Here is a 16598-nt window from a genome sequence, read left to right on the forward strand (position 1 = left end):
AAATTGAAAACAGCATTGACAAAGTTTAACTTAAGTTTATAGCATACAAATTGCTACAATTTTGCACATGGAGATATTTGAATTATGCACTTAAGAGGCATTGCTGGTATAAGCATCTCAGACCTTGCTCACAGGAGGGAATAAAACCATCAGTAGCGACATTTTTGAATTACCGTCGTGTTAATGTGTATAACAGTAGTGACCTTCTCCATTGAACAATGTATGTGTAGATCTTCTCTTAACCAATGAGTAATATGGCATAAACAAATTAAAAGTGGTGTCACATGACTTCATAGTCAAGTAACCAGAATATAAGTAGTTTGATTTAATCTGGAAAACAAATTCATTATTGCCAAGACTGATTCAGTGCTCTGTGCTAAATGAACTAGATGTGGATGTTTAACAGTCAATTTGCACCATGTGTTTCTTAAAAAAAAAAAAAATCAAACTATGGTTGTAAGGAAACGCTTTAAGATTTAGAAATGAATGGGGAATCTTGGTAAAAAAGCAAATAAATAGAAGTGTTCTGTAGTCATAGCAAGAATTAGCTGAACACTTACTCCACGGAAAGTAACCCTGTCTCTTGTAGTAGATTTATGTCTGTCATCACTGGTTCACAATCTTCCTTGCTACATTTAAGATACTAATGATTTGGGTGCCATGTGGAATAACTTAATGAACTACACATGTTTAATGGAAACACTTTCATTACCAGTCAATTTATTTCAGAATCTCTTACAGAAACTCTCCACTATCAAATCTTCTGTGAAAATATATTGAAAAATCCAATAAAACTCCAGACATTTATATTGCTTTCATAGAACATAACAATAACAATTTCTTAAATTTGTGTAACCCTTTACATTTTTATTATGCTTCCACTCATATTGGTTCATTTGATCTTCATTATATTGGCATGGCCTAGGTAAGGTAGATGAAATTACACCTATTTTACATATGAGGCAAGTGAGACTCACAGGTATAAAGTCCCCTGTTTATGGTTACTCTGCTAATAAGAAATGAAAAGATGAATAGACAATTTTCTGGTTTTGAAAGAAAATCTCTTTACAAATTTTTATATTGTTTGTTCTCTGTAGTACTAAATATGCTTTTTACTCATCTAATGAAAGTTACCTAAAGTCTTCATGAAAGAGACAGCTAACATCTTTCTGAGACTAATGACTAAGGATAGTTTAAAGCATGGAGTTTATATATTTCCTAAAGTGTAGCTAAACCTTCAGCATCTACTCTAGCATCATTTCAAAACAGTTCCTATGTAAGCTAGATTCCCATTTTCAAAAATTATAGGTTCTAAGGGGTTGGGGGTTTGTATACTCAGGACAAAGCCAAATATATAGATCTACAAAGCAGGACTGCAAATCTTGTGAGAGCAGCCTTTCTAAGAGATTTCAGTGCTAGACCATTACATTCTCATCAGTTAGATATTTTAGAGAAGATAAATAAAAACAGTTCGTGATTAACAAAATATTTTGAACTGGGCAAGAAGTCATATTTTATGGAAAGTAATTTGGATGATTTGAATTTTAAGACACAATAAAATAAAAACGATCAAATACTGGGGCAGTTCAGCTAACAGGCACTTTGTATTAATGTTTTCAGATTTTTCCAAGGCATCATTGGTATGATTCCCATTGACTTTAATTGAAGTTACTCATACAAAGTAAGAAGTCTATAAAAATTTGATGATGGACTATGATAACATCATAGCTCTTCTGTCAATTGAATAAAATACACTTGATTGTGTTCAACTTAGAGCTCAGAAAAACACATGTTGAAGAGGAGTCTAACTGAAATTGTTCTATGGCAGTGTCCCTTTATTTGGTCACTAAGAGTCGAGATATAATATAGTTTGAACAAAAGATCTAGAAGTATTTCAGACAATTAGATATAGAGGTAGATATAATATTTTAAAGAATTCTCTAACATTTATAAAAATATACTGAACCTGAGTGTAGTATGACTAAGCCATAACATACTAGCATTAATTTTTCTTTTTATTTTATATCCTTTGTGTCCTATAATAAATGATATCGAATTTAATTCATATCCAGGGGAAATTTTCAAAATACAAATTACCAGGTCAAAACTCAGAGATGCTGAACTAGAATTTCCAGGACTGATGATGGGAAATTTTTATTAAAACTATTAAATTTTATTTAATAGTTTCTAGGGGATTCTGATAATTAGCTTGGTTTTGGGGGTTCATTGAAGTTAATTTACTGAAAATTTTCTATTCTTGTTTTTAGCTCCCCTTTTTTTCCTCCCCTAGACTTTTCAATTCTACACAGAAATTACACTTTAAATAGCCGATTTTCACTGATAATTCCCCTTCTATGATCCTCTTGGTTCCTCTATGTTTTGTTCACTATTGCTTCCCCAGGCTCTTAAGTTTTCTTCGAATATCTGAATCCTGTTTGATCATTCTCATGCTTATTCTGTCTCTTTCTCATGCTACTTTCATTTCCAACTTTGAGTTTTCCAAGCATTTTTATAAGAACCACTCAGAATGTCTACCTTCTTATGTAGACTTTGTAACTTGAGTGTACTCATGCAACTAGAGGAAAAACCCAGCAAGGCCCAAAGTCATATTTTGGGGAACTATTCCTAAGCAAATGAAAATATGCATGATAACTCATTCATCCATATATCCACCAAATGTTTATGAACTCATATGGTGTGTCTTGGTGTTGTGCTTGGGGATTCAGTGATGAATAAGACACACTTAATTCCTGCTCTCACAGAAACTCTATTCTTTTTTTAGCAGAAACTCTATTCTAATAAGGAAGACAAAAATAATTTATTAGGCAAACAAATAATTTCAGGTAATGATAAGTGCTTTTAAGAAATATATAACAAAGTAAGATGTTTATCTCAGCACAACTAAAATGCCTAAAAATTGAGAAAAGTTTAACAAAATTATGGTAAATCAGGCTGAAAGTATTATTTAATCATTTAAAATTCACTATTATCAAGATTTTGTCACTAAACATGGAAAATACTTATGATGCAATATTTAGTGAAAAAATAGGATAAAATTATATCATTATGTGTCTGTAAAGCATATAGAGAAGAAAGCAACATTGGAAGAAAATCCATTTTTGAGATCATTTTTTAAAATAATTACAATGTTACTTTGGATTAATTTATTAAAGAGCATGAAATGTGAACAAATACAGTTTATTTGATGTCTGGTTAAGCAAAGAGTTCTATTACCTGGCTCTTCTCTATACCACAGCATCTGATTTTTCATAATGGTGAACGTGAGGCTTTAAAGTACATTTTGAGTCATCAAAAAAAAAGATAATACTTTACTTCAGCATAATTTCTGTGCTAAGTATATTTTATTGTGGTTTAATTTTTCATAATCAGTGATATATGCATGGTATTAAGTAGAGTAATAATCTATTAACCAGAATATTTGATTAACTAGAGCACATCATTTCCCGATACCCTAGATAAAAGAGTTATTTATAGGCAAAAATAAATAAATTAAACCTCAACTCCAACTACTTTTTGTTACCATTCAATTTCTTAGAGAATGTTGGTTACGAAATTAGAATCTTGCAAAGGTATCTTGAGAGCACAGAAATCTGTCTCTTCATTTCACTTGAGTGCCTGTATTTTTCCTGTCACTAGATATTGGGGATTGGGAATTATCTAATATATTTTACATTTTTTTGTCTGAACGTATATCAGTTCATTCAAAACATACAGCATTTGATGCAAGACTATGCTATCAATGATTATAAGATGCATTGCTGAATTAAATACAGCTTTTGTAGAGAAAAAGAAATAATGATATTAAATATATTGAAAATTTTAGTTCCATTCCAATTTGAAAAAAGTAAAATGCTAAATATGCCTTAGGATGAAAGATATATGCTGCATCTTTTGGAGAGTGTTCAAAAATTTACTTCCAGGTGATTCAACTATAATAAAATTATAGTACATATCCTGGGCTGATACCTGAAGACAGCTATGGCAAAAAGCAGGGTTTCTAAGCAGGGGTCTAGCCCACTTTGATGTAAATTTCTCACCAATGTGTGGTGAAATGAAAACAGAAAAATAAAAAGAAATAGTGAATTTTTTCAACGACAATTTTTTTCAGTTTAAAGAATAAAATGTCCTTTCTTTTGTGAACTGATGATTACTGTTACATAGGCTTTTTGTTTTTGTTTTAATGTGCTTGGCAAAATAAAACTTTAGTAACCCTATGGTGGCCTCCAAAATATTTTTTGAAAGTTTTTGAATTCATGGAACTCAAGTATAAGTAGTCAGGTGGGAATAAAGATGGACTTACTGTCAAAAGAACTGGGGCTGGTTTAGCAATTAATAGCTCTGTGTTCTTGAATATGTCTGAATCTCCATTCCCTCATTTATAAAATAGGTCCTGTACCAAGTGCATAGACAATACTATATTAATGATATAGCATTTGTCTTTCTCATGTACCTGCTCTGTAACTGTCACTTTTACTTTAGATGATTGTGTTATACCAACTGTATTGTTTAATTCTGGTTTTTTATAAGCCATCTGATTGAAAGAGTATTAATCAGCCACTCTGGGCTAACTTCCCTTTAAACCTCGAAGTTCCATTTGATGAAATCCACAGGGAGCTTTCATGATTCTTTTGCAACCATCCTGTTCGATATGATACTATCTTATTATTTTCTAACCAATCCTTATTCCAGAATTAAGAAATTTTCCTGAGCACATGGTCTTTGAACTTCTTCTCTCCTCTTAGTTGTAAGGAGAGAGGCTTTTTCGTAAGATGTGTCAGTCACCATAAATATTTGGGAAAATATGTTTTGGCCTGTGTGTAGGGTTTATGTTATCCAGTTTAGACTGAATTCATGTAATATCTTGTGGTGTTTGTTGTTGTAATGTTTTATCGATACTTTGTTTGGGAATTGATACTATTTGTCATTCAACTCACTAAGTGACACATCAACATGGCACTCTGAATGCCAACCAACATGGATTACAGAGTGAACTATACAGTAGAGAAACCAAAGTCCTCAAGCCTGCAAATCATAATCAGCTCAGCACAAATCCAGGACCCTAAAGGAAACATGAAGAGAAATAACCTTTCAAAACTGAAGAAGGAGCAATAATTACCTCTCTATATTTTAAATCAAAAGGCTTTTACTCTAGGTAACGTTAGGAGAAAAGATGAAAATTGGTGAGCTGAATATTATTTTTATTGGAATAAATTTTCAGGTTGAGTATGCAATCTTGCCAAATCTAAAACTCTCACATATAGTACTTTTAAATTTGATCTCTTGGCTTGTCAAGAATTCTCATACTACTCTTCTAAAATAAGATATCTACCTAATAATGGAAGCATTTATCTCAAATTCTGTATTTAAATTACTACTTTGAATGACTGCTGAAATTAATCTAATCTCAAGTTTATATACCTTTATAAATTTTTTTATTTTGACAACATGGTTTCATAAGCTATGATTAGTTCAGGGATTTTGTGGGCGTAATGTACAAGATAAGCAGGTTGAAAAGTTTTTTGACTTATCAAAGCCACATTTTTAGAAGTAAAGAAATGCAGCTTTCTTGACTGGCATTTCCATAATTATTCGCAGGATTTTCTGAGCTATTTGACAAGTTCCCATTTGTCTTTAAAATAAAAAGACTCTAGGGAGAATGACCTCAGACCCTCCAGGTATTTTAAAAAATCTTTCATGAACAAACAATATTTAAGCTAGAGGGGAAAAATTGATACTTTTTGAATTTTTAGGTCATATCATAATGCTGCTTCTCTAGATCCACAGAAATTTTGGCTCTAAGGGACATTTTTGACATCACTCTTACTCTCTCTGAATTAACATTTAAATATTTATGCAATTTCTCTGGCTAGAAGAGGAACTGTAAGACTTCCTTGAATGAGAGGTTAAGCAAAGGTTATGATGTTACAAATTAGAACTAAATAGGACACTGATACTGAGAAGCTGCAATCCTGTTAGTTAGACTCATAATGAATCAAGTCAATGAGACAAAGGGTCCCTCAAGGTGAGGTTTGCTGGAGTCTGAATATAAATGGCCATATTATTATTAATGCATCCATTCATGAAAATGCTGTAATACTAGTTTATGCCACAGAAAGGACAAAGTATGAGTCAGTGTGAAGGTGTGGATAAAGGAGAATTATTCATACCTCTCAACTTAAAGTAAGTTTAATAACGGGTAAATACGCTTGCCTAATTTGTAATATATTTCTCCATATTTTTTCCATACTGAATAAATAAGAGTTTTGCATTGTTTTTATTTCAATGGAGTAATCTTATTAGTTTATTTAAAATAAAGCATTACAAAGAATTTAACAATTTCCAGGATCTGTTTGGAGCATTAAATTTTAACATATCCTTTCTTATAAACAATTCTCGCTGTCCTGGTGCATTTCTGTCTATATACATTGAGGGATTGAAATAATGTAAAGATTATAGTGATGTTTTTGTCCCTTTACCCAAAGTTTTTATCCAGGCTCTTAAGTATCAGTGAAAATGGACTGTTTTACTAGTCTGTAATTTTGAAGACACTTCAGAGGTGTACAAATGAAATTTGAACATTTTCACAAATTTAAATCTGTCTTAATCATTTTGTTTCTATTTATATTTAGAAGATTATCTCTTTGTATAATTAATCTTTATAGAAATGACATCTACTGATCAAAGGTGTTGGAAGTTAAAGTTCTTCTGCTAAGTTTGGAGCTGAAGAAAAAAACTGGTAGTTGAAATGACCAACTTCACCTTAAGTGTATTGAGTGAAATGAGTTTTATGAAGCTTAACATAAGAACAAACTTACTTTGCCCCCAAATTTGGTTATCTTTCTCTGCAATGCTGTAAGAAGTCACACTGTGCTGAGAATGATATTGCTGCAGTAACATTTAATGTTGTTTATTGAAACTTGAAGTTTAAAAATTGAATTAGCTTCACATTGTTCTGCTTTAGCAAACTTTATCTGGAATGCAATGCCAATAAAATTTCTACAAATATTCATTTATACTTTCTGATGTTTTAGTAGATAAGCCTGGACACAAATTATTTTAATATAGTACATATGAAGTTCTTTGTCTCAGTCTTTCCAAAATAAAATAATTTAGATATATTTAGGCACAATGAGAAGGTCCATATGAATGAACACTGTAGCTGAGTTAAGCACTATAAATATTAACTATATATTTATTTTGTACCCATTTTTGAACCCGGTTTTGTGTCAAGTTATGGGAATATAATGATGTGCTAAGCAGATGAAGTTTCTGTGTCCATGGAGAATGGGGTCTTATATTATTATTGGAAACTATTAGTAATAAATAATTTGTTCTGAAGTCAGTTAAAAATGCTGCAAACTATCAAGAATATTTTTAATTCTATCTCTCAAAAGTCCTGCTCAAAGACTTCATGTTTTAAAAGATTTTGCTGATAAAACAAACTCTGCATCTTAAGACATAAAATTCCTATTCAAAAATTAGCAAAATATATATACTGCTGACAATTAAACTTCCAATTCCATTAACAAAACCATTTTCCCACACTGAATTAAAATTTATGAAGCATTTTCTTGAGCAAATATGTTTCAAGCATTTTGAAATTGTTCATAAATTCTGGGGGGTCCCCCAGATTGGACCCTGCAATAGGTAAGTGCTGTTTGAATGTTTTTAGGTTCTTTGTTGGATTGGCCCTGGGCATTATCAGTCAATGCATTTAGAACACTCAGAACTTTATATTAGAAATGTGGTTTCTCTTTTCCAAATCCCTTCACTCCTCAGTCATCCCCATGCTGGCTTCTGACACAAACGCTCCACACATAGTCCAATATAAAGGGATATTTTCACTCCCAATTCTTCATAACCCAGCTTCAACCCTAATCTCTTGAAAATCACCCTTCACTTGAATCCTACAGAATCATTTTCTCCCATTTTTCCTCCTCTTCCTCTGTTGTTTAATCTTATTCCTATTCGTTGTACGTAAATGATAATTATTTTCCCTAGAAAGACTCACCTATGATCAATTTCTGTTCACAACTTGTATGTTCTCCTTAGTAGCTCTCATTTGCACTTATGACACAAACACCATTTACAATTCTGGAGGACTCCCATGCATACATTTCCCATTCTTCTGGTTCCAGACCTATATTCTCCATTGCTTGCTAGAAATATTCACATGGATATTGCGGATGCTTATCTATAGCTAAACTCTCCTGCACTGAACCTCTCTACCTCCTACAAACATATACAAATATGCGCATGGACATTCAAAACTTGTTTCTCTTCTGTATTCTTAATCTTTCCTATAGTAATTGGTATTAAATTGTACTTGATTCCTCATTCTCCTTAACTTCCCAGACCCAATTCATCACAAAGTCCAGTCGGAACTATCCTTTGTCTCTACCATTTCCTCTACTTCCTCTAATATAGTTCATCTCATCCCTTTCTTCCGTGTACAAACACACTTTGACCTCTGTATTAGTTGGCTAGGACTGCCATAACATGTTACCACAAACAGGGTGGCTTAAGCAACAGAAACATTGTCTCACAGTTCTGGAGTCTAAACTCTGAAATCAAGGTCTCGGCAGAGTTGGTTCCTTCTGAGACCTGTGATGGCTGTATTCTCTCTTTGTCTCTTCATATCATCTTTCCTCTGTGTCTGTTACTGGGTCCAAATTTCTGCTCTTTATAAGGACACTAGTCATATTCGATTAGGTAATTGGATTGTCATTAGGTTCAACCTAATGACATCATTTTAACTTGGTTACTTCTGTAAAGATCCTTTCTCCAAATAAGATCATGTTCTGAGGTACTGGGTGTTGGAACATATATATTTTTTTTGGTGGGGTGACACATAGCAAGCTCCCACTATGCGTCAGGCACTGTTTTAGACACTGAGGACACCATGCAGAGGGAAAGATTTCTAACTCATGGACCTTAAAATCTAGGGCTGAGAAAAAGATGACAAAATTATCCTTAAAAATGAACAAAATAATTTAAGCTGGTGTTAAGTGCTATGGATAAAATAAAACAGGGTGGTATTCTTTCTTTATTTAGACTTTTATAATAACTTCCCACCTCTCTTTGTCACCCTCCACTCTATCCACTCCATGACTTTGCCTTTATAGTTCAGTAATAGCATTTAGAACTTTGTACCATGTGTTATCTGCTTACATGTCTGTCTCTAAAATCAGTGAGCTCTGTGAGGACTCATGTCTGTACCCCCAGCACAGAGCACAAAGCCGGGCACTTTCATTAAGTGTTTGCTGAATAAATTCACTTTCTAGTCACTACTCTGCCACATGCAGCAAACTCAAATAGGAATAAAGACCTTGAAAGCAATACTCTTTAAGGGATGATACTTTTTTGGCTTGTCCATTGTAAATAAAAGAATGGTTAATAAGGAGGAGTCCATGTGGTTTAGCTATCATACTGTAAACACAGCTTAAATGATTCATTGGTTCAGGGCTTTATGATGATAAGAGAATCATTAAATAGCATGGCTGAACTCACACTGTAGAATAAAAAAAATGGAGTAATGCTAGTAACCTTTAGAGTTACTTGTTTTTTTTTTTCTTATTAGTCATCAATTTTATACACATCAGTGTATACATGTCAATCCCAATCGTCCAATTCATCACACCCCCACCCCCACCACTCCACCACTTTCCCTGCTTTGTGTCCATACATCTGTGTCTCATTTTGCCCTGCAAACCGGTTCATCTGTACCATTTTTCTAGGTTCCACATATATGCGTTAATATACGATATTTGTTTTTCTCTTTCTGACTTACTTCACTCTGTATGACAGTCTCCAGATCCATCCACGTCTCTACAAATGACTCATTTTCGTTCCTTTTTATGGTTGAGTAATATTCCATTGTATATATGTACCACATCTTCTTTATCCATTCGTCTGCTGATGGACATTTAGGTTGCTTCCATGACCTGGCTATTGTAAACAGTGCTGCAATGAACATTGGGGTGCATGTGTCTCTTTGAATTATGGTTTTCTCTGGGTATATGCCCAGTAGTGGGATTGCTGGATCATACAGTAATTCTATTTTTAGTTTTTTAAGGAACCTCCATATTGTTCTCCATAGTGGCTGTATCAATTTACATTCCCACCAGCAGTGCAAGAGGTTCCCTTTTCTCCACACCCTCTCCAGCATTTGTTGTTTGTAGATTTTCTGATGATGCCCATTCTAACTGGTGTGAGGTGATACCTCATTGTAGTTTTGATTTGCATTTCTCTAATAATTAGTGATGTTGAGCAGCTTTTCATGTGCTTCGTGGCCATCAGTATGTCTTCTTTGGAGAAATGTCTATTTAGGTCTTCCGCCCATTTTTGGATTAGGTTGTTTGTTTTTTTAATATTGAGCTGCATGAGCTGTTTATATATTTTGGAGATTAATCTTTTGTCCGTTGATTCGTTTGCAAATATTTTCTCCCATTCTGAGGGTTGTCTTTTCGTCTTGTTTATGGTTTCCTTTGCTGTGCAAAAGCTTTGACGTTTCATTAGGTCCCATTTGTTTATTTTTGTTTTTATTTCCATTACTCTAGGAGGTGGATCAAAAAAGATCTTGCTGTGATTTATGTCAAAGAGTGTTCTTCCTATGTTTTCCTCTAAGAGTTTTATAGTGTCCGGTCTTACATTTAGGTCTCTAATCAAGTTTGAGTTTATTTTTGTGTATGGTGTTAGGGAGTGTTCTGTTTTACATGTAGCTGTCCAGTTTTCCCAGCACCACTTATTGAAGAGACTATCTTTTCTCCATTGTATATCCTTGCCTCCTTTGTCATAGATTAGTTGACCATTGGTGCGTGGGTTTATCTCTGGGCTTTCTATCGTGTTCCATTGATCTATGTTTTTGTTTTTGTGCCAGTACCATATTCTCTTGATTACTGTAGCTTTGTAGTATAGTCTGAAATCAGGGAGTCTGATTCCTCCAGGTCCACATTTTTCCCTCAAGACTGCTTTGGCTCTTCGGGGTCTTTTGTGTCTCCATACAAATTTTAAGATTTTTTTGTTCTAGTTCCGTAGAAAATGTCATTGCTAATTTGATAGGGATTGCATTGAATCTGTAGATTGCTTTGGGTAGTATAGTCATTTTCACAATATTGATTCTTCCAATCCAAGAACATGGTATATCTCTCCATCTGTTGGTATCATCTTTAATTTCTTTCATCAGTGTCTTATAGTTTTCTGCATACAGGTCTTTTGTCTCCCTAGGTAGGTTTATTCCTAGGAATTTTATTGTTTTTGTTGCAGTGGTAAATGGGAGTGTTTCCTTAATTTCTCTTTCAGATTTCTCATCATTAGTGTATAGGAATGCAAGAGATTTTCGTGCATTAATTTTGTATCCTGCAACTTTACAAAATTCATTGATTAGCTCTAGCAGTTTTCTGGTGGCATCTTTAGGATTCTCTATGTATAGTATCATGTCATCTGCAAACAGTGACAGTTTTACATCTTCTTTTCCAATTTGTATTCCTTTTATTTCTTTTTCTTCTCTGTTTGCCATGGCTAGGACTTCCAAAACTACGTTGAATAATAGTGGCGAGAGTGGACATCCTTGTCTTGTTCCTGATCTTAGAGGAAATGCTTTCAGTTTTTCACCATTGAGAATGATGTTTGCTGTGGGTTTGTCGTATATGGCCTTTATTATGTTGAAGTAGGTTCCCTCTATGCCTACTTTCTGGAGAGTTTTTATCATAAATCGGTGTTGGATTTTGTCAAAAGCTTTTTCTGCATCTATTGAGATGATCATATGGTTTTTATTCTTCAATTTATTAATATGGTGTATCACATTGATTGATTTGCATATATTGAAGAATCCTTGCATCTCTGGGATAAATCCCACTTGATCATGGTGTATGATCCTTTTAATGTGTTCTTGGATTCTGTTTGCTAGTATTTTGTTGAGGATTTTTCCATCTATATTCATCAGTGATATTGGTCTGTAATTTTCTTTTTTTGTAGTATCATTGTCTGGTTTTGGTATCAGGGTGATGGTGGCCTCATAGAATGAGTTTGGGAGTGTTCCTTCCTCTGCAATTTTTTGGAAGAGTTTGAGAAGGATGGGTGTTAGCTCTTCTCTAAATGTTTGATAGAATTCACCTGTGAAGCCATCTGGTCCTGGACTTTTGTTTGTTGGAAGATTTTAAATCACAGTTTCAATATCATTACTTGTGATTGGTCTGTTCATATTTTCTATTTCTTCCTGCTTCAGTCTTGGAAGGTTATACCTTTCTAAGAGTTTGTCCATTTCTTCCAGGTTGTTCATTTTATTGGCATAGAGTTGCTTGTAGTAGTCTCTTAGGATGCTTTGCATTTCTGCGGTGTCTGTTGTAACTTCTCCTTTTTCATTTCTAATTTTATTGATTTGAGTCCTCTCCCTCTTTTTCTTGATGAGTCTGGCTAATGGTTTAACAATTTTGTTTATCTATCTTCTCAAAGAACTAGCTTTTAGTTTTATTGATCTTTGCTGTTGTTTTCTTTGTTTCTATTTCATTTATTTCTGCTCTGATCTTTATGATTTCTTTCCGTCTGCTAACTTTGGGTTTTGTTTGTTCTTCTTTCTCTAGTTCCTTTAGGTGTAAGGTTAGATTGTTTATTTGAGATTTTTCTTGTTTCTTGAGGTAGGCTTGTATAGCTATAAACTTCCCTCCTAGAACTGCTTTTGCTGCATCCCATAGGTTTTGGATCATCGTGTATTCATTATCATTTGTCTCTAGGTATTTTTTGATTTCCTCTTTGATTTCTTCAGTGATCTCTTGGTTATTTAGTAACGTATTGTTTAGCTTCCATGTGTTTTTGTTTTTAATGTTTTTCTCCCTGTAATTCATTTCTAATCTCATAGCGTTGTGGTCAGAAAAGATGCTTGCTATGATTTCAATATTCTTAAATTTATTGAGGCTTGATTTGTGACCCAAGATGTGATCTATCCTGGAAAATGTTCCATGCGCACTTGAGAAGAAAGTGTAATCTACTGTTTTTGGATGGAATGTCCTACAAATATCAATTAAATCTATCTGGTCCATTGTGTCGTTTAAAGCTTCTGTTTCCTTATTTATTTTCATTTTGGATGATCTGTCCATTGGTGTAAGTGAGGTGTTAAAGTCCCCCACTATTATTGTGTTACTGTTGATTTCTTCTTTTATAGCTGTTAGCAGTTGCCTTATGTATTGAGGTGTTCCTATGTTGGGTGCATATATATTTATAATTGTTATATCTTCTTCTTGGATTGATCCCTTGATCAGTATGTAGTGTCTTTCCTTGTCTCTTGTAACATTCTTTATTTTAAAGTCTATTTTATCTGACATGAGTATTGCTACTCCAGCTTTCTTTTGATTTCCACTTGCATGGAATATCTTTTTCCATCCCCTCACTTTCAGTCTGAATGTGTCCCTAGGTCTGAAGTGGGTCTCTTGTAGACAGCATATAGATGGGTCTTGTTTTTGTATCCATTCAGCAAGCCTGTGTCTTTTGGTTGGAGCATTTAATACGTTCACGTTTAAGGTAATTATCGATATGTATGTTCCTATGACCATTTTCTTAATTGTTTTGGGTTTGTTTTTGTAGGTCCTTTTCTTCTCTTGTGTTTCCCACTTAGAGAAGTTCCTTTAGCATTTGTTGTAGAGCTGGTTTGGTGGTGCTGAATTCTCTTAGCTTTTGCTTGTCTGTAAAGCTTTTGATTTCTCCATAGAATCTGAATGAGATCCTTGCTGGGTAGAGTAATCTTGGTTGTAGGTTCTTCCCTTTCATCACTTTAAGTATATCACGCCAATCCCTTTGGCTTGTAGAGTTTCTGATGAGAAATCAGCTGTTAACCTTATGGGAGTTCCCTTGTATGTTATTTGTCATTTTTCCCTTGCTGCTTTTAATAATTTTTCTTTGTCTTTAATTTTTGTTAATTTGATTACTATGTGTCTCGGCATGTTTCTCCTTGGGTTTATCCTGTATGGGACTCTCTGCACTTCCTGGAGTTGGGTGGGTATTTCCTTTCCCATGTTAGGGAAGTTTTCGACTATAATCTCTTCAAATATTTTCTCAGGTCCTTTCTCTCTCTCTTCCCCTTCTGGGACCCCTATAATGCGAATGTTGTTGGGTTTAATGTTGTCCCAGAGGTCTCTTAGGCTGTCTTCATTTCTTTTCATTCCTTTTTCTTTATTCTGTTCTGCAGCAGTGAATTCCACCATTCTGTCTTCCAGGTCACTTATCCGTTCTTCTGCCTCAGTTATTCTGCTATTGATTCCTTCTAGTGTAGTTTTCATTTCAGTTATTGTATTGTTCATCTCTGTTTGTTTGTTCTTTAATTCTTCTAGGTCTTTGTTAAACATTTCTTGCATCTTCTCGATCTTTGCCTCCATTCTTTTCCCGAGGTCCTGGATCATCTTCACTATCATTATTCTGAATTCTTTTTCTGGAAGCTTGCCTATCTCCACTTCATTTAGTTGTTTTTCTGGGGTTTTATCTTGTTCCTTCATCTGGTACTTAGCCCTCTGCCTTTTCATATTGTCTCTCTTTCTGTGAATGTGGTTTTTGTTCCACAGGTTGCAGGATTGTAGTTCTTCTTGCTTCTGCTGTCTGCCCTCTGGCGGATGAGGCTACCTAAGAGGCTTATGCAAGTTTCCTGATGGGAGGGACTGGTGGTGGGTAGAGCTGACTGTTGCTCTGGTGGACAGAGCTCAGTAAAACTTTAATCCACTTGACTGCTGATGTGTGGGGCTTGGTTCCCTCCCTGTTGGTTGTTTGGCCTGAGGCAACACAACACTGGAGCCTACCTGGGCTCTTTGGTGGGGCTAATGGCGGACTTTTGGGAGGGCTCACATCAAGGAGTACTTCCCAGAACTTCTGCTGCCAGTGTCCTTGTCCCCACGGTGAGCCACAGCCATCCCCCACCTCTGCAGGAGACCCCCCAACACTAGCAGGTAGGTCTGGCTCAGTCTTCCCTGTGATCACTGCTCCTTCCCCTGGGTCCCGATGCGCACACTACTCTGTGTGTGCCCTCTAAGAGTGGAGTTTCTGTTTCCCCCAATTCTGTCAAAGTCCTGCAATCAAATCCCAGTAGCCTTCAAAGTCTGATTCTCTAGGAATTCCTCCTCCCGTTGCAGGACCCCCAGGTTGGGAAGCCTGACGTGGGGCTCAGAACCTTCACTCCAGTGGGTGGACTTCTGTGGTATAAGTGTTCTCCAGTCTGTGAGTCACCCACCCAGCAGTTATGGGATTTGATTTTACTGTGATTGTGCCCGTCCTACCATCTCATTGTGGCTTCTCCTTTGTCTTTGGATGTGGGGTATCTTTTTGGTGAATTCCAGTGTCTTCCTGTCGATGATTGTCCAGCAGTTAGTTGTGATTCCGGTGTTCTCGCAAGAGGGAGTCTAGAGTTACTTGTTTTTAAATCAATATACTCTCAAGTTCTGATAAAACTGTTTGTGCTTTCTCCATTAGGGATTGGTGGAAAACTTTAGCCATGAGTGGCTTAGTCAAACGTTGTCTTTCCTATAGTCTAGTCCTTAATTTCTTCTTGGGTAGTTTTGTGACTGATGATCATCTTTGGTATGGCATGCACAATATGGCTTTGCTGATTAAAAACATTCTAAGAATTTGCTTATTTATTTACCTAAAGTTCACTCTTGGTGCTTGATTTATATCAATGGTATTTCTGAGTAGTCCTTGTTTCTTTTTAGTAAGAACAGTTAACGTTTTCGATCAGGATGGGCTTTGGTATCTCTTTGCTCTCTGCTTTCATGACCTCTTCTTGATGATGAGTGGGGTATAATTATCCTCGAAGGAAAAATAACAAAAGGAACTTCCACATAAGAATTAAGCTGAAAGGGACAATCTCATTGGGTAGAATATGAATTCCATCTCTGTGTCTGGTTAAATGTCATAGGACCTCTCTGTGCAAGTGTTGCCTGGTCTTTCACAGGTGAGAGCATCTGCTTTTCCTCTTCACAATATTACTGAATGATAGATGAGAAAGTAATTGGAAAAGTGAAAAGTGCTTTGTAAGTGGAAATAGTAATACAACTTATTTAGGAGCAAATGGCTGATGTATAATGAGCAAGTTTGAAGACAGAGATTGACTTGAATTTCTGCCCTGAGAGACTGCGTTTCTTGGATTGCATTGAGTTTATGCATTTTAAGAATAGAAGAAGGGGAATATATATCTATATATCTATATAGATATACCTATATATATCTATATAGATACATATATATATTTGGCCAAAAAGTTCATTCGGGTTTTTCCATAAGATGTTTTAGAATATATATACATATATTTAACTTGTGAGTGTACCCCCCCTCTGGCACCCTTGTTTCTGAATTTTTTTTTGCTGCACAATCAGGAGAAGGGAAAGTTTGAAACCAGCATAGAGACGTGGTGTAGAAGTTGGGGGCACTAAGCTGGGAGAGGAACTTGTTATAATGGAGAGCAAGGAGAGGGAAATTGTGAGAGAGCAGAATAAAAGGTGCGTAAAAAAACCCTGTAGGTTTGTAAGATGATGGCTTCTGAGGTAGCGATGGTTTACAAAAAAATGGGTCTTGGAAAAATATATTTGACAAAATGTTTTGGC

The sequence above is a fragment of the Balaenoptera physalus genome (genome assembly GCF_965194825.1).
Source record: "Balaenoptera physalus genome assembly, chromosome: 3".
Classification (NCBI taxonomy): domain Eukaryota; kingdom Metazoa; phylum Chordata; class Mammalia; order Artiodactyla; family Balaenopteridae; genus Balaenoptera; species Balaenoptera physalus.